This window comes from Simochromis diagramma, unplaced genomic scaffold (assembly GCF_900408965.1).
Source record: "Simochromis diagramma unplaced genomic scaffold, fSimDia1.1 OVJJ01000290.1, whole genome shotgun sequence".
NCBI classification, from domain to species: domain Eukaryota; kingdom Metazoa; phylum Chordata; class Actinopteri; order Cichliformes; family Cichlidae; genus Simochromis; species Simochromis diagramma.
The window spans coordinates 1-24,418 of NW_024386808.1; the positions used below are offsets into that span (position 1 = coordinate 1).

The 24,418-nt window shown below is 44.2% G+C and overlaps 2 long non-coding RNA genes across 2 annotated transcripts; both read left to right on the forward strand.

The window, feature by feature from the left end:
• Positions 1–5,111: 5,111 nt before the first annotated feature.
• LOC120730694 lies at positions 5,112–22,269 on the forward strand. Its single transcript, XR_005695178.1, has 3 exons — positions 5,112–5,424; positions 11,579–11,583; positions 22,259–22,269. It is a non-coding gene; the product is annotated as an uncharacterized LOC120730694 (long non-coding RNA).
• LOC120730693 lies at positions 7,647–8,718 on the forward strand. Its single transcript, XR_005695177.1, has 3 exons — positions 7,647–8,128; positions 8,331–8,504; positions 8,681–8,718. It is a non-coding gene; the product is annotated as an uncharacterized LOC120730693 (long non-coding RNA).
• Positions 22,270–24,418: the final 2,149 nt, after the last annotated feature.

The following is a 24,418-nucleotide window of genomic DNA, read 5'->3' on the forward strand; positions in this document are numbered from 1 at the left end:
ATTTATTTAGTTGATACATTTTTTATTTATTAATTTAATTTTTATTTGACAATCACTAATACACAATCTATAGGTAACGTATATTTAATGATATGTCATGATAGAAAATACATATTTTAATTATATTTACACATATACGTCAGTCCATATACACTCAATAACAGCAGCATGATTTAAGTAATGAAGTGAAAACAATGTCCAGAATGTCCAGGGTGTGTAAGAACTGTATGTGTGGGTCAGTACTGTGTGGTGGTGTGATTGAGAGACCGTATCGCCTGCGGGAAGAAGCTCCTCCTCAGTCTCTCTGTGTTGGTCTTCAGGGAGCGGAATCGCTTTCCTGACCTCAACAGTGAGAACAGTCTGTTGTTGGATGGCTGAGGTCCTTCCACGATCTTCCTGGCCTTGGTCCAGCACCGCCTGCTGTAGATTGAGTGCAGGTCAGGGAGCTCGGAGCGGATGGTGCGCTCAGCTGACCGCACAACCCTCTGTAGAGCTCGTCTGTCCTGCATGGTGCTGTTCCCGAACCAGGTTAAGATGTTTCCCGTCAGGATGCTCTCTATGGTGCACGAGTAAAAGTTCCTGAGCACCTTGGAGGGCAGTTGGAAGTCTCTCAAGCGTCTGAGGTGGTAGAGACGCTGACGGGCCTTTTTCACCACGGTGTTGATGTGACAGGACCATGACAGGTCCTGCGTGATGTGAACTCCGAGGTATTTGAAGCTGTCCACTCTCTCCACTGGGCACTCGTTGATGACAGGGGTCTGGTAGTTCCTCTCCTGCTTAGTGCTGAAGTCCACTATCAGCTCCTTTGTCTTACTGACGTTTAGAAGGAGGTTGTTCCTCTGGCACCAGTTCTCCAGATTCCTAATCTCCTTCAGGTAGGCCGTCTCGTTGTTATCAGAGATCAGGCCCACCACGACGGTGTCGTCAGCAAACTTGATGATGGTGGTGGAGCTGGTAGTGGCCACACAGTCATATGTGTACAAAGAGTACAGCAGGGGGCTCAGAACACACCCCTGGGGGGCTCCAGTGCTGAGAGTGGTGGAGGCTGAGACATGTCCGCCCATCCTTACTGCCTGTGGTCTGCCAGTTAGGAAGTTGGAGATCCACAGACACATAGATGAGCTGAGTCCCAGATGCTCCAGCTTGGTGGTGAGTGTGGAGGGAATTATGGTGTTAAATGCAGAGCTGTAGTCTATGAAGAGCATTTTAACATAATTCCCCCTTCTAGTGTCCAAGTGAGTGAGTGATGTGTGGAGGAGATGAGAGATGGCATCGTCTGTGGAACGATTTGGACGGTAAGCGAACTATAGTGGGTCCAGTGTGTCTGGTAGTGAAGAAATGATGAAGTCTCTGACCAGGCGTTCAAAGCACTTCATCACTACTGAGGTGAGGGCTACAGGGCGATAGTCATTGAGAGAAGCAGGGTGGGGTTTCTTCGGGACAGGAACAATGATGGACTCTTTGAAGCATGTGGGGATCACCGACTGAGATAAAGAGATGTTGAATATCTCAGTGAACACAGGAGCTAGCTGGTATGCGCAGTCTCTTAGGATACGACCTGGGATGCCGTCTGGTCCTGCTGCTTTCCTGGTGTTCACTCTCTTGAAGGCTCTCCTTACTTCATGCTCGGAGATGACAAGCACGTTTCCGGTGCTGGCAGTATCTTCCTGTCTGCAGCCGTTAGCGCCGCTAACACTAGCATCGTTGGAGTCCTTAGCTGCAGCCTCGAAGCGAGCATAGAAAGTGTTCAGCTCGTCTGCCAGAGTCACGGCCGCGTTCGTCATACCGGTTGTTGGTGCTTTATAATCCGTTATTGTCCTTAGTCCCCGCCACAGGCTCCTAGAGTCACTCTGTTGGAGTTGTGACTCTAGTTTCCTCCCGTAGCGCTGCTTCGCCTCTTTCACCGCCCTCCGCACGTTATATGACGCGGCTTTGTACGGGTCCATGTCCCCCGTCATGAGTCCCGTGTTGTAGGCAGCGGTGCGGGATCTCAGAGCGTCGCGGATGGTTTTATCCAGCCACGGCTTCTGGTTGGGAAACGTTGTGATAGTCTTTGTCTCCACGGTATCATCCGCTAGTTTCCCGATAAATCCCACAACCGCTTCCGTAAACACGTTGACATCATCATCGGAGTTGTTTCTGAACATGCCCCAGTCTGCGTCATCGAGTGCGTCCTGTAACGCGGCCACCGATTGATCCGTCCAGCGCGCGACCTTCCTCTGAACCGGAACTTCCTGTTTCAGCCTTTGTTTGTATTTTGGGATGAGGAAGATGGCGGCGTGATCAGATTTGCCAAAAGGAGGGCGGGATTGTGCCTTGTAGCCGTCCTTGACCGTAGTGTAGCAGTGGTCCAGTGTCCTTTCACCTCTGGTGGGGCAGGTGATGTGTTGATAAAAGTTCGGCGCTGCGCGTTTGAGGTTGGCGCTATTAAAGTCCCCCGTCACAATAAGCGCAGCGTCCCGGTGTTGTGTCTGGTGCTGTGTGAGTGCCTCATGCAGCTCGCATAAGGCGGTGACCGTGTCCGCTTGTGGTGGAATATAAACGGCACTTATAATGACCGATGTAAATTCCCGAGGTAGATAAAAAGGACAACACATGATGGACAGTAGTTCCAGATTTGGTGTGCAGGAGCGTGTGAGAGGAACAACGTTCGCACTGTTGCACCAGTTGTTGTTCACCATTAAACACACGCCGCCTCCCCTTGACTTCCCCGAGTCCCGTGTCCTGTCCATGCGGTGAACCGAGAAGAACTCGGCCGGCTGGATGGCGTGGTCCGGCACCGCTGGGTTCAGCCATGTCTCGGTGAAGCAGAGGAGATTGCAGTCCCGAATGTCTCTCTGGAACTTTACCCTGGCCCTGAGGTCGTCAAGCTTGTTCTCCAGTGACTGGACGTTGGCGAGCAGGATGCTAGGCAGAGGTGTGCGGTGTGCACGAGCTCTCAGCCTGTTCCTGACGCCGGCTCGCTTCCCTCTAGGCCGCCGCCGCCGTTTCCCTTTGTTCTCCCTCAAGATCTCACTCGGCCAGCTCGGATCAGGAGTTAAAAACTTCGAATTGTGAGTACATTGTAAACCAATAGAAACAAGAGTGTCACTGTCATACCTAATGTACCTAATGGTGGTGATTTTGCCAATTTAGAAACGCTGAAAACTAACTTAAAAAACAAAGACAAAGAAAAAGTGGTCGGAGCAGTCGTGACGGCAGCCGACCTCACCGGCGCCATCTTTCAAAAAAAAAAAAAAAAAAAAATTCTTGTGCATTAGTGTTAAAGATACAGGACCATGATCGCTGACAGCTATAGGGTGAATCTCAGTGTCTGAAATGTCGTTCAGCAGTGAGCTGCTGACCAAAAAATAATCCAGACGAGAGTAGGAGTGATGGACATGTGAGAAAAAAGTATATTCCTTACTGGTGGGGTGAAGGGAGCGCCATGCATCGCAAAGACCAAAGTCGCTCATATACTGTTTGATTATATTTGTGGACTGCCAATTACGCTGAGTTCCCGCTGTATTGAGCCTATCCATGTCTTCATTTAGTCCAAGGTTGAGGTCGCCTCCAAGAACAAGTGTGCCATCTAAGTGTTCAGAGAGTGCACTGAAAAAAACGTGAAAGAATGAGGGATCATCAACATTTGGACCATATACACTTGCAATACATAGCTTTTTATCAAGTATAGATAGTTTAATGATTAAGAATCTGCCCTCTGGATCTATAACTGTATCGAGTACTGTGAAATTAATATTTTTATGTATTAAAATTGCTACTCCCCTTTGTCTAGAATTATAACAAGCTGAGAACACATTGGGAAACTCAGGTGTTTTAAGTTCATTCGAACCTCTAAGATGTCTGTGGGTCTCTTGTAAAAGGACAACATCTGCCTGTAGTTTTTTGAGTTGGTTAAATATTTTTAACCTCTTTTCTCTGGAGCCAGCTCCATTTATATTCCATGTAATGAACCTCAGTGTACCCATAGATGTTTGTGTATAACTAGGGATGTATGCTGTGTGCGTCACTTAGACAGGTGGAGAGAATACGTCACTTGTTCATAAATAAAGAGAAGGAGAGAGAGAAAAAATGTGTGGTGAGATGCTCCCTGAGTCTGACTTTGTGTATGCATAGTTACTAATATGAGTAGGCTTGGCTTAAGTGTGTGTGTATCTTATATGACTGTGTGCGCTGTCTGACTGATGTAAATGTGCTGCCGTTGAGCGCATGGTGCGTATGTGTCGAAATAAAGGATGTTTGTGGATGAGTGTCGAAGCAGGTGATCGAGGCAGTGAAAGGAATAAAGAAAGAAACCAAGGACAGGGGTGAGCAGCATAAAACCAAGAGGGGGAAAAGAGAGGAAAAAAAACGAGAAGAAAAACAAAAACAAAACGTAAACATTCCAATTAAATCACTGACGGAGAGTGACGGTGTTAATTCTGCTATGAAATCACACTTTAAGATGCGATTTGATGCTGGTAAGTTAAACAGATGTTAATGCAAGTTAGTGTGAGTGGATAGGGAAATGGTGTAGCTGATTCTTATCTGGTGTGAGGTTAATACAGCCACGGAGTGATGTTGGGGTCGCGGTGGAGCTGTCCGTCCACGTACAGCCGGTCCACAGCGATGACAGCGCGGGAGCCCTTCTGGATGAAGCCGCGTCGGATTGGGAAGAGGACCCTCCGTCGTTCCAAGATCTCTTTGGGGAACTGGTCGTTCACGCTGAAGTCCGTTCCTTTTAATTCCCTGCCGCGGCTTTTCACATGTTGCTTTTGTTTGAAGTGGCCGAATTTGGCCACGATAGGACATGGTCTCCCGGCTGTAGCCCGAATGGGCCCGAGGCGATGTACCCGATCGAAGACTATGTTCTTCACAGTGTCCTCCGGCAGCTTCAGGTGGGTTTTGATGAAGCTTTTTACCGTGGTCTCCGCGTCCTCTCCGGCGGCTTCTGGAATACCAGAAAATACCAGATTATCACGCATGCTACGAGCTTGTAGATCGATAACTGTTTCTTTTATTTTTTTATTTTCTCTATTGAGCTGGGTAACATTATCTGTGAGACATTTCACCGACTCCCTTAGCGTGGCATTTTCAGCAGCAAGCGTTTCCACCTGCTGCTGGCTGTACTCCAGGGATTCTCGCAAGCATTTAAATTCTCGGTGAAGAATCTCCACCAAGGACAGCCTTGCGTCGAAACTGGACAATCGCTTGTCGATTGACTCCAGTATGTCGGCAATATCTTTGCCGGCTGGCGATGTTGAGCCGGGGGAATCTGCCGGGCGTTGTCTTTTCGACGACGGCGTCTCAGGTTTGGCCGGGGAAGCTGCACACTGGGTCTTCTTCATCACGAGATCCTGAAAGCACTGATCAATATAATCTTGGAGAGTCTCTAAACTCTCCTCGTTGTTCTCCAGGGTGTTGGAGATTATTTAGACAAATAGTGTTAGTTATAAGACAGTTGATAAGTGTATTTGGTAATACTGAAGCTTAAATGAATTTGTTCAAATCTAAACTACCATTTGCTTTAATCTTCCGCCAAAATCTCCGGCGTCTGACGTCAGTTACAACATGAGTCGCTTACCTTGTCCGTCACTTCCGTCACTTACCTCTCCTTCCCCAATGGCTTGTTTAAAACGGTCTTCCACTTATCTCCCTGATTGATCTGGAAAAAGTGGTAAGCGTTGCAGAGGTGGGGTTTTGTAAACCCTGTGGCGCTGTGAAATGGCCTGTAAGCAGAGCTAATGAGGTAATAGGTACTTATTCTTGATGGTAATATCACTGAGGCCCCTGAAGTAAATGCATGGCCAGAGAGAGCCATCCTTTTTCCCCCACAAAAAAGAAGTTCCAACTTGAGATGACAATCGTTGGATTATGCCTGCAGCGAGGGATTCCTTAATCTACTTTTCCATAGCCGCACACTCAGGTTTAGACACACTATACAGCCAGCTAGAAGGCCGGGTGGAGCCAGAGAGTAGTTCTATGGTGCAGTCATGTGGTCTATGAGGTGGCAGTGAAAGCGCTTTACTTTTGCTAAATACTTCCTGAAGATCATGACATTTGGTGGGCACAGAGGAGAGATCTAAAACAGTCTCAGTGTTGGCTGATGGTTCCACAGGTTCCGGTGGACGGGTGGAAACAAGGCAATTTGAATGACAGAACGGACTCTAACTGATTACCCTCTGACCTGACCAGTCTAAGTGTGGATTATGTAATTCTAGCCAAGGAAAGCCGAGTATGAGTGGTTTGTGAGGTGAGGTGTTTTCTTGTGATTACCAGGGGTGACAGGCTCTGTGCGGTGAGTTACGTGAGGGGACAGTCGGTTATTTAATGACTTAGTGGGAATGGGCGGATTAAGGGCGCATAGAGGGATGTTTAACTGTCTCGCTAACTCAGACTCCATGAGGTTCTGATTGAAGAAGAGCCTGAAAGGTCTGGTTAACTAGCACAGAGACTTGGAGTTGCAATCTGGGTTGTTGTTTTTTTTGTTTGTTTGTTTGTGTGAATATCCTCCACCCTTATCCCTGAACTTACCAGTGGCCAGACCCTGGTGTGGAATCGAAAACAGACAGGTTCATCGCGAGAAGCAAGCTGAACTTTCATGGTTTGATTTAATGACTGAAAAAATACAGGGGACGGTGGTTAGCACTGTTGCCGCACAGCAAGAAGGTCCTGAGTTCAATTCCACCATCAGGCCGGGGTCTTTCTGTGTGGAGTTTGCATGTTCTCCACATTATTGTGTGGGTTCTGCCCGGGTACTCCGGCTTCCTCCCACAGTCCAAAGACACGCAGTTAGTGGGGATAGGTTAATTGATCAATCTAAATTGCCCATAGGTGTGAATGCAGAAATGAATGTGAGAGTGAACGGTTGTGTGTGTCTCTTAGTGTTAGCCCTGCGACAGACTGGCAACCTGTCCAGGGTGTACCCCGCCTCTTGCCCTATGACATCTGGGATAGGCTCCAGCGCCCCCCGCAACACTGAAACGGATAAGTGGAAGCAAATGGATGGATGGAAAAAATAGACCCTGCAGAGCTTGATCCGACCAGCCTGCCTCAACAGTGGCTGTTGGGAAATCATAATTGGCCACACTGTAACGGTCCTGCCGGAGATTCAGTAACTTTCTCCCTAAACTACCCTCGGAAATGGGGTGAGCAAAAGTCTTTACAAACTCAACCAGGAAATCATCATGCGAGCAGAAAGAAAGAGGATGAGCAGATAGGTTAGCAAGAGAAACCCGCCAGCGTCCCAGGTTTCCAGAGAAGGTTCAGGTTCCAGGTACCTGAAATGGGATGTAATTCAATTCAATTTTATTTATATAGCGCCAAATCACAACAACAGTTCCCTCAAGGCACTTTATATTGTACAGTAGATCGTACAGTAATAGATAAAGAGGAAAAACCCAACAATCATATGACCCCCTATGAGCAAGCACTTTGGCGACAGTGGGAAGGAAAAACTCCCTTTTAACAGGAAGAAACCTCCGGCAGAACCAGGCTCAGGGAGGGGCGGGGCCATCTGCTGCGACCGGTTGCGGTGAGAGAAGGAAGACAGGATTTCAGCTCATCTCCTTTATACACACCTTTAACAGGAAGAGTTTTATACAGCTAGTATTTAAAATCCAGTGTTCCTCACAATACAAAGGTAATGAGCATATTGATTATTGAATTACTAAAATTTTCCAAAATAATTGTTTTAGTTAATATTGTATGATAGTGTACACAGAATTATTAGCTCAGTAGGCAGAGTGGTCGCCCCGTGATCATAAGGTCAGGGGTCGAATCCACCGAATAGTTACCTTGTGGTACCCCTGAGCAAGGTACCATCAAGGTACCAATCGTGTGCACTGGATTGGTAGCACTCATAGTCTCATAGGTTTAAAATAAAAAATAAAAAAGGTTCAACATATAAACAAATTTAATTTGATCACATATATTGTTTGGTTTTTTGTTTTTGTTTTTTCCCTTTCTCTCTCAGACTGAGCAGCTGTAACATCTCAGAGGAAGGCTGTGAAAATTTGTTGTCAGTCGTCAACTCCCAGACCTGTAGTCTGAGAGATCTGGACCTGAGTACCAACAGCCTGAAGGCTTCAGCAGTAAAGCTTCTGTCTGCTGCAGTGGAGGGTCCGCACGCCAAACTGAATGTTCTGAGGTCAGATCAATTTGTTTAGTTCTGTTTGTTTATGTGTTTGATGTTTGTTTTTGTTTATATTTTTATCCAGTTTCCTTGTTTCATAGCATTTTTATTCATTTCCAAGTTAAAGTGAAGTTTTACTAACCTGCTCAGCACAATACAATAAGCTATTTCACCCTGATTACACTTTAACAATCTTTATTCATGTTTTTATCTTCAGACTTAACATCTGTGAACTCTCAGAGGAAAACTGTGAAGCTCTGTCCTCAGTTTTCAGCTCACAGTCCTCTAGTCTGACAGAGTTGGACCTGAGTATCAGAATGCTACAGGATTCAGGAGTGAAGCTTCTGTCTGCTGGACTACAACGTTTAAACTGTAAACTGAATACTCTGAGGTCAGATCAGAAAACATTTTGTTTTTAGAATTATTAACTAAAGTTCATCCATATGATGTTGTATCTTAGTATCTTTATGTTTTCTTTAAAAATAGAAAGTCAAGATTTAATGTTGTGAAATGTATTAACAAACGCTACATGAGTATTTCTTGTATAGACTGTCTTTTATTTTTCAGACTGAGTGGCTGTAACCTGTCAGAGAGAAGCTGTGAAGCTCTGTCCTCAGTCCTCAGCTCCCAGTCCTCCAGTCTGAGAGAGCTGGACCTGAGTAACTCTGACCTGCAGGATTCAGGACTGAAGCTTCTGTCCTCTGGACTAAAGAGTTCACAGTGTGCAGTGGAAACTCTCAGGTCAGGATTCAAACTTTTCCACAGATGATCATTTGAAATGTGACTTATATTATTGTATAAACAGGTAACCTTTATACAGCTGTCAAGTGAACTTTTATTTACATTTGAGTGGATTATTGGACGCTCAATTACTTTCAAAAGTAATTGGCGACTACTGATTGGTTCGCTGTTTCTTTTTTATTCACAGTACTTACAGTACATCTCAAAATGAGATGTTTATCTTTTCTTCTACAACACTTGGAGCCACCAAATCTTCTTGCTTCATTTATTCATTACAGTTTGATTTAAAGAATAGTAGACTCGTAACATAATAAATATATTTATTTCACTTCTTCTTGAGAGAAAGAAAGGGATGACTGGGTGAGTTCTAGTGGTTCATCCCAGCAGAGAGAGCAGCACACTGGGCTGCAAATGATCACAGTAATAATAGCCATAGTTTGATAAAACAGGCAGTCTTACCCTGTAGAAAATACAGGGTTCTGGTGCCGATGTGGGGGAGGGGACTCGCCCGGTACTAACTACATACTACTAACTACCTCATCCAGATGTCTTCCTTACTAACCCTGATAAGAAGTAACTGCAGTAGCCTTATAGGTCAAATCAGTTTCACCTGTTAAAGTTAGCTCTACTATTAATGGTGTCACTTGTTATTTCTGGGATGAGTTTAGTAGCCTGAACAGCTGCTTAAAGGAAAGGTTATTTTTATTATTATTATTATTTAATTATTAAGTCCGGGGTAACCTGCAAGAGCTGTTTGCACAAACAATAATACTCAGACTTTTAGGTTTTATTGTTTTACACAAGGTTTAAAAGTGATGTCCACCATTGAATTGCAGAAAATGTTATTGAGCTAATACTGATGTAGTTGTTATCTTTGGTAAGGAGAGGTTGGAGGAAGGATGAGCACAGTCAGGCCTAAAGATGCTCTTAATAATAATAATGGATTGCATTTATATAGTGCTTTTCGAGACCCTCAAAGACCCTTTACAATCCCACTATTCATTCACTCTCACATTCACACACTGGTGGAGGCAGCTACAGTTGTAGCCACAGCTGCCTTGGGACAGACTGATCACCATCGGCCCCACTGGCCAACACCAGTAGGCAGTAGGTGAAGTGTCTTGTGTTCCAAGGACACAACGACCAAGACAGAGCTGGGGATCGTACCGGCAACCTTCTGGTTACAAGATGAGCTTCCCAACCCCCTGAATCTGGGTGCTACAGCTTTAAGCAGCTGCATGCACTCCCGCGGACGGCGATCACTTTTGGCACAACACCTGGAGCTAAGGGGGCAAAACAATGGCATGAGTGCTGCTGTTTGACTGAGGAAGAATAAAGTAGTTATGGTAAGCCAATCACATGACCACTTCAAGATGACAAAGCAACAAGGTGACATATACCAGTTTTTAAATTGTGTTGATAGGCCACGTAAAACCAGAGTCATGATAAACAATATATACGCTGCGTTTTTTTCCTCGATAGTTTCGTCACTTTTACTGTCTAAGGACAGCACAGCAAGCACTCTCTGCTTATGAGCAAAAAAACCCAAAATCCTCCCTTTCCTGTTGGTGGAAAAATGAACCATGTCGACCAATCAAAAAAATGATATAGCAACATCACATTTGGTTGTTTAGGAAGAGGGGGAAGATTTAGGAGTGACAGTGTGAGATGTGAGAGATTTGTGACGTTTAGCATATTTGGAGTGTGTGGATAGTAGGTTGTGTTGTGTAGTTAGTGTGTATGGGAAAAAAAGAACAAAAAAAGGAAGAAAAAAAGTTGGTGTGTAGTGTAGTGGATAGTTTTATGTTGTCTGTCAGAACAATGAGGCAGTTGCTGAATGTTAAGTGCCTTGAGGTGACTGTTGTGATTTGGCACTATATAAATAGAGTTGAATTGAATGGAAGTGTTACAGGTGCTGCCACAAAACCAGCAAATTCAGATTACAGTGTAAACGGTGTATCCAGGTAGAAACAGCAGTGATACACCTGCTGCTGTCAGACCTGCAGGTATCAGGCTGTGATGTTCTCCTTTATGGTGGACAGAAATAATTTTTTTGGAGTGGCACAAATAATTTGTGGCATCTTATTTAATGCAGAACAGCTGATTGTTCTGTAAATAGTTTGAAATAGTTATTTTAAAAAAATCAACGTAAAAGGTAAATTGCTACAAATAACAAAATAACTTGGTTGTTTGCAAAGCTTGTGTATAGGATTTAAAGGGTGTTCGTCTTGTAACCAGAAGGTTGCCGGTTCGAGCCCCGGCTCGGACAGTCTCGGTCGTTGTGTCCTTGGGCAAGACACTTCACCTACCGCCTACTGGTGATGGCCAGAGGGGCCGATGGTGCGATATGGCAGCCTCGCTTCTGTCAGTCTGCCCCAGGGCAGCTGTGGCTACACCTGTAGCTGCCTCCACCAGTGTGTGAATGTGAGAGTGAATGAATAGTGGAATTGTAAAGCACTTTGAGGGCCCCGAAAAGCGCTATATAAATGCAATCCATTATTATTATTATTACTATTATTAAAATTCACGATTTATATTTAGATTTCAAGTTAATGATTTATTAAACATGTTTGTGGTTGTAACAGTAAAAAATATAACTTTTTCTACTCAGATTGTTTTTTGTCTGATTTTAGATCAATTGTGTTAATACAGTCTGTCAAAATGAAAACATAACTGTAAATTCAGACACATGAGGTTGTGCTGAACAGAATGATACCAAACAAGGCAAAGTAAATAGTTTTTAAAGGTGGAATATAGAGGTCAAATCAAAAGTAGTTAAAAATGGCCAATTATACCCTGGACCCCAGAGGGTTGAACATTTTTTTAAAGTAACGCAATAGTTACTTTTCAAGTAATTAATTACTTTTAGTAACTGACTTACAATATTCTAACTCTAAGTAACTATGTAGAGTTAACTATAGTTAGTAGTATAGTTACTAGTTACTAAGAAGTAACTAGTAACTATAATTACTTGTTCAAAGTCACTTGCCCAACACTGATCCCAAACCATCTGCACTGGGTTTAGGTCAGGTGACTGTATCATCACTACAGACTGAATAAATCACCTGAATTTGGAAGTCTGACTCCGTGTTCTTTAACCGGAGCACACCCACCGTACCTGGCCACTCTAAATCAGCTAAACTCCTGGAGACAACACTTTGTCCATTATATTTAGACACAGCGGCACCTCTGAAGCAAAGTGTTGTCCATTCTTCAAATTTCTATCCCTGGATAAATGAAAATACTCAAAATTTCAGGAGATATTGTGTCAAGTTAGAGCGTTTATTGAAGGCTTCCAAGGTTGAGGTCCATCGAGTACATCTCAAGGAATCCATATCCTCACTTAACGACATGATAAAAAAGCTGGAACTGAATATTTTTCAAATCTAATGGCTTCAAAAAAGAACAATCCCAAAGTATTGTTTGATACAATTATGAAAATTGTCTCTCCTGATATTCCTCGTGTACCAGTCTATACTAAATCTGATTGTAATGAATCTTTGAACGAACGTGGAAAAAACAGTTGCAGAACAACTTAACGGCTTTCTGAAGAAAAACAAAGCTCTGGACATTTTCCAGTCTGGTTTCTGTAAACTGTCCTCCACTGAAATGGCTTAACTTAAAGTGTGTGGTGACATTCTGATGGCAGCAGACTCTGGAGAGTTCACAGAGTTGGATCTCTCCTCTGCTTTTGATACTGTTGATCACAGCATCATGATAAATAGGCTGAAGGACTTGTCCAGAGGCCTGGTAATGAATTTGATTCAGGTGTGCTGACCCAGGGTTAGACCTAAAACCTGCAGGACACCGGCCCTCGAGGCCTGGAGTTCCTCACACCTGCTCTAGGCCAAATTATCAGATATTACAATAATATTTCTTATCATCTCTACGCTGATGACATTCAGACATTCAAATACTGTTCTTTCAAAGATTGTCAGTTTAATGCATTTTCTTGTTTAAATTATTGTCTTTCAGGAATCAGATAATTGTTAAACTTCAACTTTCTCCACTTTAATATGGATAAAACAGAAACTTTGATCATTGCTCCTGATCACATGTCTTCAGAAATTAGGCAGCAGATCAGTTTTTAGGCCCTTCCATTAAATCGAGTCTCAGAAACTTAGGTGTTATATTCGACAGTTGAATGTTGCTTGAGAAACTCTCTAAACAACTGGTTCAAAACTGTTTTTATCATCTAAGAAACATTTCTAAACTCAGACTGGTGTCAAAGGCAGAACTTGAGATGATTCTTCATGCTTTTATCGCTTCTCGCTTGGATTATTGAAATGGTCTTTTTACTTGTCTCAACAAATCAGCTCTGGAGCTTCACACTGTACAGAATGCTGCAGCGAGACTTTTAACTGGCACAAACAAGAGGTCACACATTACTCCAGTTTTGGCTTCTCTTCATTGGTTGCCACTAAATTTTAGGGTCCATTTTAACATTATACTCATAACTTTTAGAGCTGTACATGGTGAAGCTCCTCAGTGCATCTCTGACCTGTTGAAACCTCATGCTTCATCCCGAGCACTTAGGTCTTTAGGTCAGAGGTCACTGTTGGTCCCACGGATTCGGTTCAACACTCGTGGGGATCGAGCTTTTCAGGCACCGAGGCTGTGGAACTCCCTGCTGTTATCTTTATGCTGTCTAGACTCCACTGACTCTTTGAAAAAGCAGCTGAAGACATTTCTATACAAACGAGATTATGTGCTATATAAATATATTCTACTTACTTACTTGAATAATAGTTCATTTATGAATATTTTTTTATTAAAATATTTATTTTCTTTACTTTATCACCCAATTATAATTCTGTAAATAAGGGTGATAGTGTGGCCTGTGTAGGTTGTCTTCAGGTTCTCTGCTTCCTCCCACAGTCCAAAAACATGCATGCTGGGTTAACTGGAGTGATTGTGAGCATAAATGCATAAGTGTTTACCTGGCTACATCACCGTGGTTACTGATGCTTAACCTATAACCTGGTCTGGATCAGGTTATATTCAGAGTGTGTGTTTAAAATTGACTGAAGTGCCTCGTTTTCACTGATTCTTTCATTTACAGAAAGCTTTAAGTGTGATATAGATTCAGTCATGTCTGACTAATGTCAGTGAGTGAGGCCGAGCTGTAAAGTCACAGCAGTCACACTGTATGTGTCTCATTGTCACTGAAGGTTAGGCTCCATGCATCCAGCTGGTGCTGCAGGAAAAGTAGAAATGTTTCTGTTTGGTTCTGATCTGCTGCTAAGTCTCTTTCACAAAGATAGCACTGCAGTTAATCCTGCTCATGTAGCCAGTTAGTGAAAACCCAAGTCACCGTCAGACACAGCAGACATTTAGTGATAATCTCACTGTATGTGGTCTTTTAGCACCTCCTAGTGGTGAACATGTGGAGTGTTGTTAGTCTGGGTGACGAGTGTAACTGTTGAGTGAGACACACCGGACCTGCATGCTGGTAGCTTAGCCACAGCTCAGGTGTGCAGAAGCTGAAAAAGAAGGTTTTCTATTTTGTAAGAAGGAAAAAACTGAGAGGACTGAGTTAAATAGAGGCTGGAGAGTAACACAGAGCAGCCACAAAAGCTGCTCACACAGTTTAGACAGTTTAGCATCAAATGTTCTAGTGAGTTAGCTCCCAGCTAACTAGCACACCAGCTAATTAGCACACCAGCTAACTAGCACACCGGCTATCTAGCAAACCCGCTAAGTAGCAGACCAGCTGACTAGCGAACCAGCTAACTAGCACACTGGCTAACTAGCACACCAGCTGACTAGCAAACCGGCTAACTAGCACAGCGGCTAAATAGCACAGCGGCTTACTAGCACACCGGCTAATTAGCAGATCAGCTAACTGCAGCCACAGGCTGAAGGACGATTACATGTAGTGGAGATATCAGGGATTACACTGGTGTGTCTGATTCACTCTTTCGCACTCCGGTCACGCCGGTGTGTCAGCCAGAACACCACTGAAGGCCAAATGATCCCAGCATGTGGAATAAGGAGCTTAAGGTTCACTGATTAAATCTTGTGGCTGTGATCACGTGTGTGGTTTCTTACAAAAAGGAAGTACACAATGCAAATACATGACAAATAAGATGAATAGATAAGATACATATCCAGTTATATGCATACGTCGGTATAGCTAACATAACCATATATAAGGACAAAGACCACAGTACTATAATGCAGTAATATTAAATACAAAGGTGTATATCTACATAAATCTATCCTATCAGTGATCAGAGTACTGTAGTATACTTCTACTACTTACACTATACAAACTAAACGGCATGATTGTGACTTTAAGTTAAGATCAGTACAGACGAACTGATGGTAGTTGGACCAAATAAAAGCTTTGCAATTATTGTGAAGGGCTTCCGGTTAAAGTAAGATCAGCTGATTACCTCATAACAAATTGTTTGCTATAGAACGCAGCTCCCAGTCTTCATTAATATCATGTACTATAACTCCCAGGTAACCATGGTTACCCAGCCACGCCCAGTAGTCTCCAGAGAGACCAACAGCAGGTTCATGTTGTAACGCCATGGCTTTCGTAGTCTCTCCTTTTTCTACAGCTCATGTGTTCTTCTTGTGATGGTGCGTCTTGAGGGAGGCTCATACATGCCGTCATTTGTTGATCCTAAGAACGTTCCTCAGACCAACTTCTTCAACAACACTAATTGGCCTGCAGTTTGTAGCTACTCACTTCAATGTGGCCTTTGTTATATTGTCTTGTTTGTTACGTAGTCTGCCCAAGCCTCCCACCTCTGTTTGCTTGGGTGGTTTGTTTACTGCCATCAACAGCGTGTGATATGTTTGTAGCTTGAACCCATCCGCTGGAACGTTGAAGACAATATAATTCAAATCAAATCAAATCACTTTTATTGTCACATCACATGTGCAGGTACATTGGTACAGCACATGTGAGTGAAATTCTTGTGTGCGAGCTTCACAAGCAACAGAGTTGTGCAAAATACAAGAATGTAAACAAGCAAAATACAAGAATGGCTACATCTGAAACTAATAAATATATGTACAATATATAATAGTGTATGCATTTCTGGATGTGTATACTAAATATTTTTCTACATGTGTGTGTGTGTGTGTGTGTGTGTGTGTGTGTACACATATTTTCCAAATTAAATAGAGTAAACAATAAATAAAATATATAAAATAAAATATACAGAGTGAGACATGTGCAAAACAGTGGCGTTACTGTACAGTATGGAGTGCATAATGTTAAAGTTCCAGTAGTGAAGCTGAGGTGTCTATGAAGTGTTCAGCAGTCTGATGGCCTGGTGGAAGAAGCTGTCTCTCAGTCTGCTGGTACGGGACCGGATGCTGCAGAACCTCCTTCCTGATGGAAGTAGTCTGAACAGTTTATGGCTGGGGTGACTGGAGTCCTTGATGATCCTCCCCACTTTCCTCAGGCACCGCTTCCTGTAGATGTCTTGGAGGGAGGGAAGCTCACCTCCAATTATCCATTCAGAGCACCGCACTACTCGCTGGAGAGCTTTGCAGTTGTAGGCGGTGCTGTTGCCATACCAGGTGGTGATGCATCCAGTGAGGATGCTCTCAATGGCACAGTGATAGAAGGTCCTGAGGATGCGGGGGCTCATGCCGAATCTTTTCAGTCTCCTGAGAAAGAAGAGGCGCTGCTGCGCCTTCTTCACTGTTTTGTTTGTGTGTACTGACCACGTAAGATCCTCAGCCAGATGTACACCAAGGAACCGGAAGCTGCTCACTCTCTCCACAGCAGCGCCGTTGATGGTGATGGGGGTGTGTACTTCTCTGCACCTCCGGAAGTCCACTATCAACTCCTTTGTCTTTGCGACGTTGAGGGTGAGATGGTTGTCTTGACACCAGTGGGTCAGGGCGCTGACCTCCTCCCTGTAAGCCGTCTCATCACCATTGGTGATAAGACCCACCACTGTAGTGTCGTCCGCAAACTTCACAATGATGTTGGAGTTGTTAGTGGCCGTGCAGTCGTAGGTGTAGAGTGAGTATAGGAGAGGGCTCAGTACACATCCCTGTGGAGCACCAGTGTTCAGTGTGACGGGGGATGAGGTGATGCTGCCCAGTCTGACCACTTGGCATCTGTCAGACAGGAAGCTAAGGATCCAGCTGCAGAGGGAGCTGCTCAGTCCTAGATCCTGCAGTTTCCTGTCCAGCTTCAAGGGAACGATGGTATTGAATGCTGAGCTGTAATCTACAAACAGCATTCTCACATACGTGTCTCTCTTCTCCAGGTGTGACAGGGCAGTATGTAGTGTCAGGGCTATGGCATCATCAGTGGACCTGTTGTGGCGGTATGCGAACTGTAGAGGGTCCAGTGAGTCGGGTAGTGCAGAGCAGATGAAGTCCCTGACCAGCTTCTCGAAGCATTTGCTTACGATGGGGGTCAGGGCTACAGGTCGCCAGTCGTTCAATGAGGAGATGGTGGAGGATTTGGGTACAGGGACGATGGTGGCCATTTTGAAGCAGGCTGGGACTACAGACAGAGAGAGGGAAAGGTTGAAGATGTGCGTGAACACTCCAGCCAGCTGAGCCGCGCATGACTTGAGGACGCGGCCGGGAATCCCGTCCGGACCAGTAGCTTTGCGTGCGTTCACCTTCCTGAAGCACCTCCGCACATCCTCCTCAGACACAGTGTGCGCACTGACGTCATCCGCGGTGCGCACACTGTCCGGTCTCATGGTGTTCGCTGTGTCGAATCTAGCATAGAATACGTTTAGATCCTCACACAGAGAGGCCGTGGTCTGCGGTGTGCTGGTTTTCCCTCTAAAGTCTGTGATCGTGTTTAGTCCCTGCCACATACTCCGAGGGTTGTCAAACTGTTGCTCCACCCTGTCCCTGTACTCACGTTTGGCTGCTTTGATCGTCTTCCGGAGTTGGTAATGTGCGTGTTTGTAGTCCGATGTGTTCGCGGAGGCAAAGGCGGTGCTCCGTGCCGCCAGTGCCGCGCGAACATCTCCGTTAATCCAGGGTTTTTGATTTGGGAAGGATTTAACTGTTCTGGATGGGACGACATCTTCCACGCATTTCCTGATAAATCCGCAGACTGAGTCTGTGTATTCATCAATGTCTCTGGCAGCCACGTGAAACATTTCCCAGTCCGCATGATCAAAACAGTCCCGCAGCGCAGACTCCGATTGGTCCGTCCAACAGTGCACCGCCCTCCAGGTTGGAGCTTCCTGTTTCAGCTTCTGCCTGTAGGCGGGCAGGAGCAGGATGGAGCGGTGATCTGATTGGCCGAATGGGGCGCGGGGGAGGGCTTTGTACGCATCCCGGAAAGAGGTGTAGCAGTGGTCGAGTAGCCGATCTCCACGGGTGTTAAAATGGATGTGTTGGTGGAGTTTGGGTGAGACTTTCTTCAGGTTTCCCTTATTAAAGTCTCCGGCTGTGATAAACGCCGCCTCTGGGTGTGCGGTTTCCTCGCTGCTGATCGCGCTGTACAGTTCCCTGAGTGCTCGGTCAGTGTCGGCTTGTGGGGGAATGTAAACAGCCGTAATAATCACTGCTGTAAATTCCCTCGGTAGCCAGAATGGCCGGCACTTAATCATCAGGTACTCCAGGTCCGGTGAGCAGAAGGATTTGACCGGGTGCACGTTCGCATAATCACACCAGCTGTTGTTGATCATGAAACACACACCACCGCCTCTGCTTTTCCCAGTAAGATCCTGTGACCTGTCCGCGCGATGCACGGAGAACCCCGGTAGTTGTATTGCGGAGTCCGGTACCTTGTCCGATAGCCAGGTTTCTGTGAGGCAGATCACGCAGCAGTCCCGCATCTCGCTGGAATGAGATCCGTGCCCGAAGCTCGCACAGCTTGTTCTCCAGAGACTGCACATTAGCCAGTAATAAACTGGGGTAACGGTGGTCTGTTAGTGCGCCGTCTCAGTCGAACCAGAACGCCAGATCTTCTCCCTCTGCGTCGGCGTTTGCGGCCTCCAGGGCCAGAGAACAAAGGCGTCTCAGGTGAGATGAATGGGGGGTCTGCAAACGGAGCGTCCGTGTTGCAAAACTTGAACTCCGGAAAGTTATAAGAAAGACCGTCCTTTATGTCCAGTAAGGTTTGTCGGTCGTACACAAGGAGACATGTGCTACTCGCGAAAAAATGAAGGAAAAGTAAAATTAAACACAGAAAAAAGCTGTTGCTTGGGGGAGCTCGCAACAAGGCTGCCATACTCGGCGCCATCTTGTATCTTGCAAATTACACTGCAAAGCAAGACACAAGTAGGCAAAGTTCTTCATGTTACTCGTGCACGGGAGAAAACCGGACAGAGTGCCGTTCCTTCACTTGACCCCAGTTGCTCTCGTCCGTTCTCCCATACCACTGCCCTTTTATTGAGGTTACATGAATATGCATAGGTTCATTAACATATGACATCTACATACAAACAAAGAGTACCTTGCCTGTGTGTGTGTGTGTTGGGTGTGTGTGTGTGTGTACTGCTGATCAAAGGGTCATAAAAGCACACAAGCAAACATCCTTGGTCAGGAAGAGGGTAGACCCCCCCTCATCCTAGATAACACCGTGAGGAAGTCCAGCAGTTCATTTATACACAAAAAGCACTTAGACTAGAACAGACGTAACTACGTTAATCCTACCATAAAACAATTAAACAAGGTACGAACTTTCCCATGCTCCCAGGATGTAGGTGTGCATTCTAGTGTGGAATACACACCAAGCCTCTGTAGCCTGTTAAAGATCACCCAACTTATCACTACACAATTACTTATACACCTCTAAGCATCCATGGTTAAATATTTGTAAGCATAAATGACAATCAACAATACAAACTCTAACAGCGTGTAATGCATTTAAGTGATACTTCAGACATGAAGTACTCCGACGATAAGAAACTCAACTTTGTTTCCAGATAACTTTGGTTGTATCAACACTGCCTCCTGGAACAGTTTAAAATGAACATGTCAAAGATCTGTACCTGTCTCCATGTTTCTGTCCCCGCCCCTTTCTCTCTGTCCTGGGTCATGTGAGCGCTGCAGTAGTATTAGGCCCACCCTCAATGCTCCCATTGGCTGAGATGCATAATGACGCCCATTTCAAGCCAGCACTGATCAACATCCCTCCTGTGACCCATGGCTTTTATATTCAGAGCCAGTGAGCACTTTCACAATAATCATGATTTTAAAAACTGTGATTAAAATAATTGCTGACGTTAATCAGTTAATGAGTTAACGAGATAATAACAGGTTAAGTTGCCCTAATAATTAGACTTTGGTGACAAACTGATGTGATCTCCATGTTTCCTTTGTTTGAGTTTGGGCGAGTGTCAGAACTGAATGTACTGAGTAACATGTAGAGTTTAAATATGTGTCAGTTCCAGTTTTAGAGCTCTAAAGTGCAGCTATCATGTTAGGAATAGACAGGAACACTGAGCACACTGAGGTCAAATCTTTATTTTACCACTCGCTGCATTCTTGATGTTCATGAATTCAGCAGGTTCATGATTGTCTGCAGCATTAATCTCATATTTCCATTAAAAGTGTTGAATTTGACTGTTTGTTGTTCTTTATGATCTCTGGCACCAGTTCATCTGTAGGCTGAGCTCAGTCCATCCATTTAGTGAAATGATGTTTAAAGGTCTCCTTGTTCTGTGAGCGTGCACAGATCCTGAAGCAGAAAGCCTGGGTTACAGAGAAATGATCATCACTGTGATGATGCTCATCATCTCTGACTGGGATTTGAGGTTTTGTCAAAGCAGCAAAGAAAGCCTGGCTATGTTGGACTGGGTGTGGCAGCAGCTCCCAGTTTGAGTTCAGGAGACAGACACCCTCTCTACTTTGAAGATCAGCTTCAAACTTTCCTTTTTGATAAAGCTTATAGTTCGAGCTGGATCAGGTGACCCTGAACCATCCCTTAGTTATGCTGCTATAGGCTCAGGCTGTTGGTGGACTTCCCATGATGCTCTGCTTTCTTCTCCCCTCTTTTCACTCCTGATGCTTTTATATGTCACTACTGCGTGTCCTTAACTTTTGTTTCTCTGTTTTGTTCTTGTCTCTCTGAGCTCATCTCTTCTCTTTCCCCTCACCCTGCAACCAGTCATGGTAGATGCTCCTCCTGGAGCCTGTTTTCACTGGGAGGATATTTGTGTCAAAGGGAGTTCTTCTTCCCACAATCACCAAGTGTTGCTCACAGTGGAGGCGGTTACCTTACACTGTTAAACAGCTTCAGATGACTGTTGTTGTGTGTTGGGTATTGTCACTTATAAATAAAGTTACAATGGATGGATAGATGTTATTGTGACAAAGAGAAAACAACTGTTGACAGATAGATTGTTGTTTTGTGTGTCTGCAGTCTGTCAGGCTGTCTGATCACAGAGGAAGGCTGTACTTCTCTGGCCTCAGCTCTGAGCTCCAACCCCTCCCATCTGAGAGAGCTGGACCTGAGCTACAATCATCCAGGTGACTCAGGAATGAAGCTGCTGTCGGCTGGACTGAAGGATCCAGGCTGGAGACTGGACACTCTCAGGTATGGAGAGAAAATCTGATAGAGGAGGAAGAGCTGGAAACATTTCCTGTGTCTTTCACTCACTTCCTGTTTGTTTCCTGCAGATGACACATGAACAATCACACATGCAGGAATATTTTCAGGACAGACACACTAGTCTAGCTGGATAGTTCATGGATATTTATGTAGGGGTCTCCAAGGAGTCTGTTTGCAGGAACATTTAGGTCACAGGTGTACCTGATATAGATACCATTGTACCTAATAAAGTGTCAGCTAACATTTGGAAATGGAAGCTTAAATAATGACAAACTGTACATTCACAGCTGAATTCACAATACATTTGTTCTCAAGTGCACATTTTTCTGTTATTGTTCTCAAACAACAGAATGAGAATGAAATATTGATTCTAACAGGGCCCATAAACAGCATTAGCTTAGCAGCATTAGCTTATCAGAGTTTCCATCATGGTCACACAAATCTTTAGCAGAGCAAAGTGGCCTACTTAGCAATAGCTGCTCAAGTTGTATAAAGAAAGGGAAAACAGTATTAGCATTAGCTGCTAATGGCAGCTTACTTAGCATAAACTCTTCACATCTTTATAATGCAAGGGAAAGGAGTCACTCATGGAAGCCTATTTAGCATTAACGTCTCACATCATTATAACACAAGAGAAAAGGGTATTAGCATAAGCTACTAATGCTTATTCACCTCAAATTAGCTTTAGCTGCTAATGGTAGCCTACTTAGCATTAACTCCTCACTAATATAATGCTAATTCACATCAAATTAGCATTAGCTGCTCATATTGTTATAAGGAAAGAGAAAACGGTATTAGCATTAGCTACTAATAATTATTCAGCCCTAATTAGAATAAGCCTCTAAAAGCAGCCTACTTAGCATTAACTCCTCACATCGTTGTTACCCAATGGAAAAGAGTATTAGTATTAGCTACTATCATTTTTAATAAGTAAGAGAAAACAGTGTTAGCATTATTGAATAATGCTAATTCACACTAAATTAGAATTAGCTATTTACAAGAGCGTACTTAGAATTAGCCGCTCACATTGTTAAAAAGTAAGGGAAAACAGTATTAGTATTAGCACATAATGCTAATTCACGTCAAAGTAGCATTAGTTAATAATGGCAGCCTACTTAGCATTAACTGCTCACTAATATAATGCTAATTCACATCAAATTAGCATTAGCTGCTCACATTGTTAAAAGGGAAGGGAAAACAATATTAGCATTAGCTGCTAATAATTATTCACCTAATTAGAGTTAGCCCCTAATGGCAGCCTAGTTAGCATTAACTCCTGACATCGTTATAATGCAGGGGAAAAGGGTTACCATTATCGGATAATGCTAATTTACATCAAATTAACAATAGTTAATAATGGTAGACTTCGTATCATTAGCTGCTGTCATTCTTACAAAGCAAAGGAAAACAATATGAGCATTAGCTGCTAATGCTTTTTCATCTAAAATTAGCATTAGCCACTAATGGCAGCCTACTTAGCATTAACTCCTCACTAATATAATGCTAATTCACGTCAAATTAGCATTAGCTGCTAGCATCAGCCTACCTAGCACTAGCTGTTCACATTGTTAAAAGGGAAGAGAAAACGATATTAGCATTAGCTACTAATAATTATTCACCCCTAATTAGAATTAGCCGCTAATGGCAGTATACTTAGCATTAACTCCTCACATTGTTATAATGTAAGGGAAAAGAATTAGCATTATCTAATAATGTTGACCTTGCCCCACTGGAAAAGTTAAGAACTAAAGATTTAGAGCTATCGAGAAACACTCCTTTCTCATTTGAGAAACAAATAAATTCTGTTATTAAAACCAGCTGTAAGGTTTATATTGTTGATTGTCATTTATGCTTAGAAATATTTACTCATATATGCTTAGAGTTGTATAATCGATTGCATGATGATAGAGGTTTGATCCTTAGTAGTCTGTAAAGACTCTGTGTGCCTTCCAGAGTGCTCTGGCATGCACACACCACTTGGGGCCATGAGAGAGGTCGTACCCTCTCTTACTGATTTATGGTGTAGGACAGGGGTCTCAAACTCAATTTAGCTGGGGTCTCTGCAGGCAGAGTCTGGGTGAGGCTGGGCCGCATTAGGTTTTCCACAAGAAAGGCATGGTTAAAAAATTCCAATCTTCTCAAATCTCTTTATTTTTATTTTTTAACACAAAATTTGAAAAATAAATAAACAAATTAAGAATTAATGAGAAAATAAATCAATCTATCGTGGAGGTAAACACAGACGACACGAGAGCTCTCGATAAACACTGCTCGTTTATTACTCATCACCACAGAACTGAACACTTTCCAAGTGGTTGTCTTGACACCAGTGGGTCAGCGCGCTGACCTCCTCCCTGTAAGCCGTCTCATCACCGTTGGTGATAAGACCCACCACTGTAGTGTCGTCCGCAAACTTCACAATGATGTTGGAGTTGTTAGTGGCTGTGCAGTCGTAGGTGTAGAGTGAGTATAGGAGAGGGCTCAGTACACACCCCTGTGGAGCACCAGTGTTCAGTGTGATGGGGGATGAGGTGATGCTGCCCAGTCTGACCACTTGGCGTCTGTCAGCCAGGAAGCTAAGGACCAGCTGCCATGAGGGAGTGTCAGTCATAGATCTGACAGTTTCACGTTCCCAAGCTTCGCCGGGAATCGATGGTATTGAATTGCTGAGCTGCTAATCTACAAACAGCACGTCCCTACTTCTCACCACCATATACGTGTCTCTCTTATCAGCCTCCCCGTTCTGCTTCCTCTCTTCTTTTTTTGTTGACAGGGCAATGTGTAGTGTCCGGGCTTATTGGCCATCATCCAGTGTGGACCTGTCTGTGTCGGCCGGTATTATGCGAACTGTGTAGGAGGGTCCAGTGCGTCGGGGTAGTGCAGAAGCAGATGAAGTCTCCTGCACCAGCTCTCGAAGCCATTTGCTTACAGATGTGGGTCAGGGGCTACAGGTCGCCCAGTCGTTCAATGAGGCCATGATGGTGGAGGATTTGGGTTACAAGGGTAAGATGGTGGAAATTTTGAAGAAGGCTGGGACTAAAGAAAGAAGAGGGGAAAGG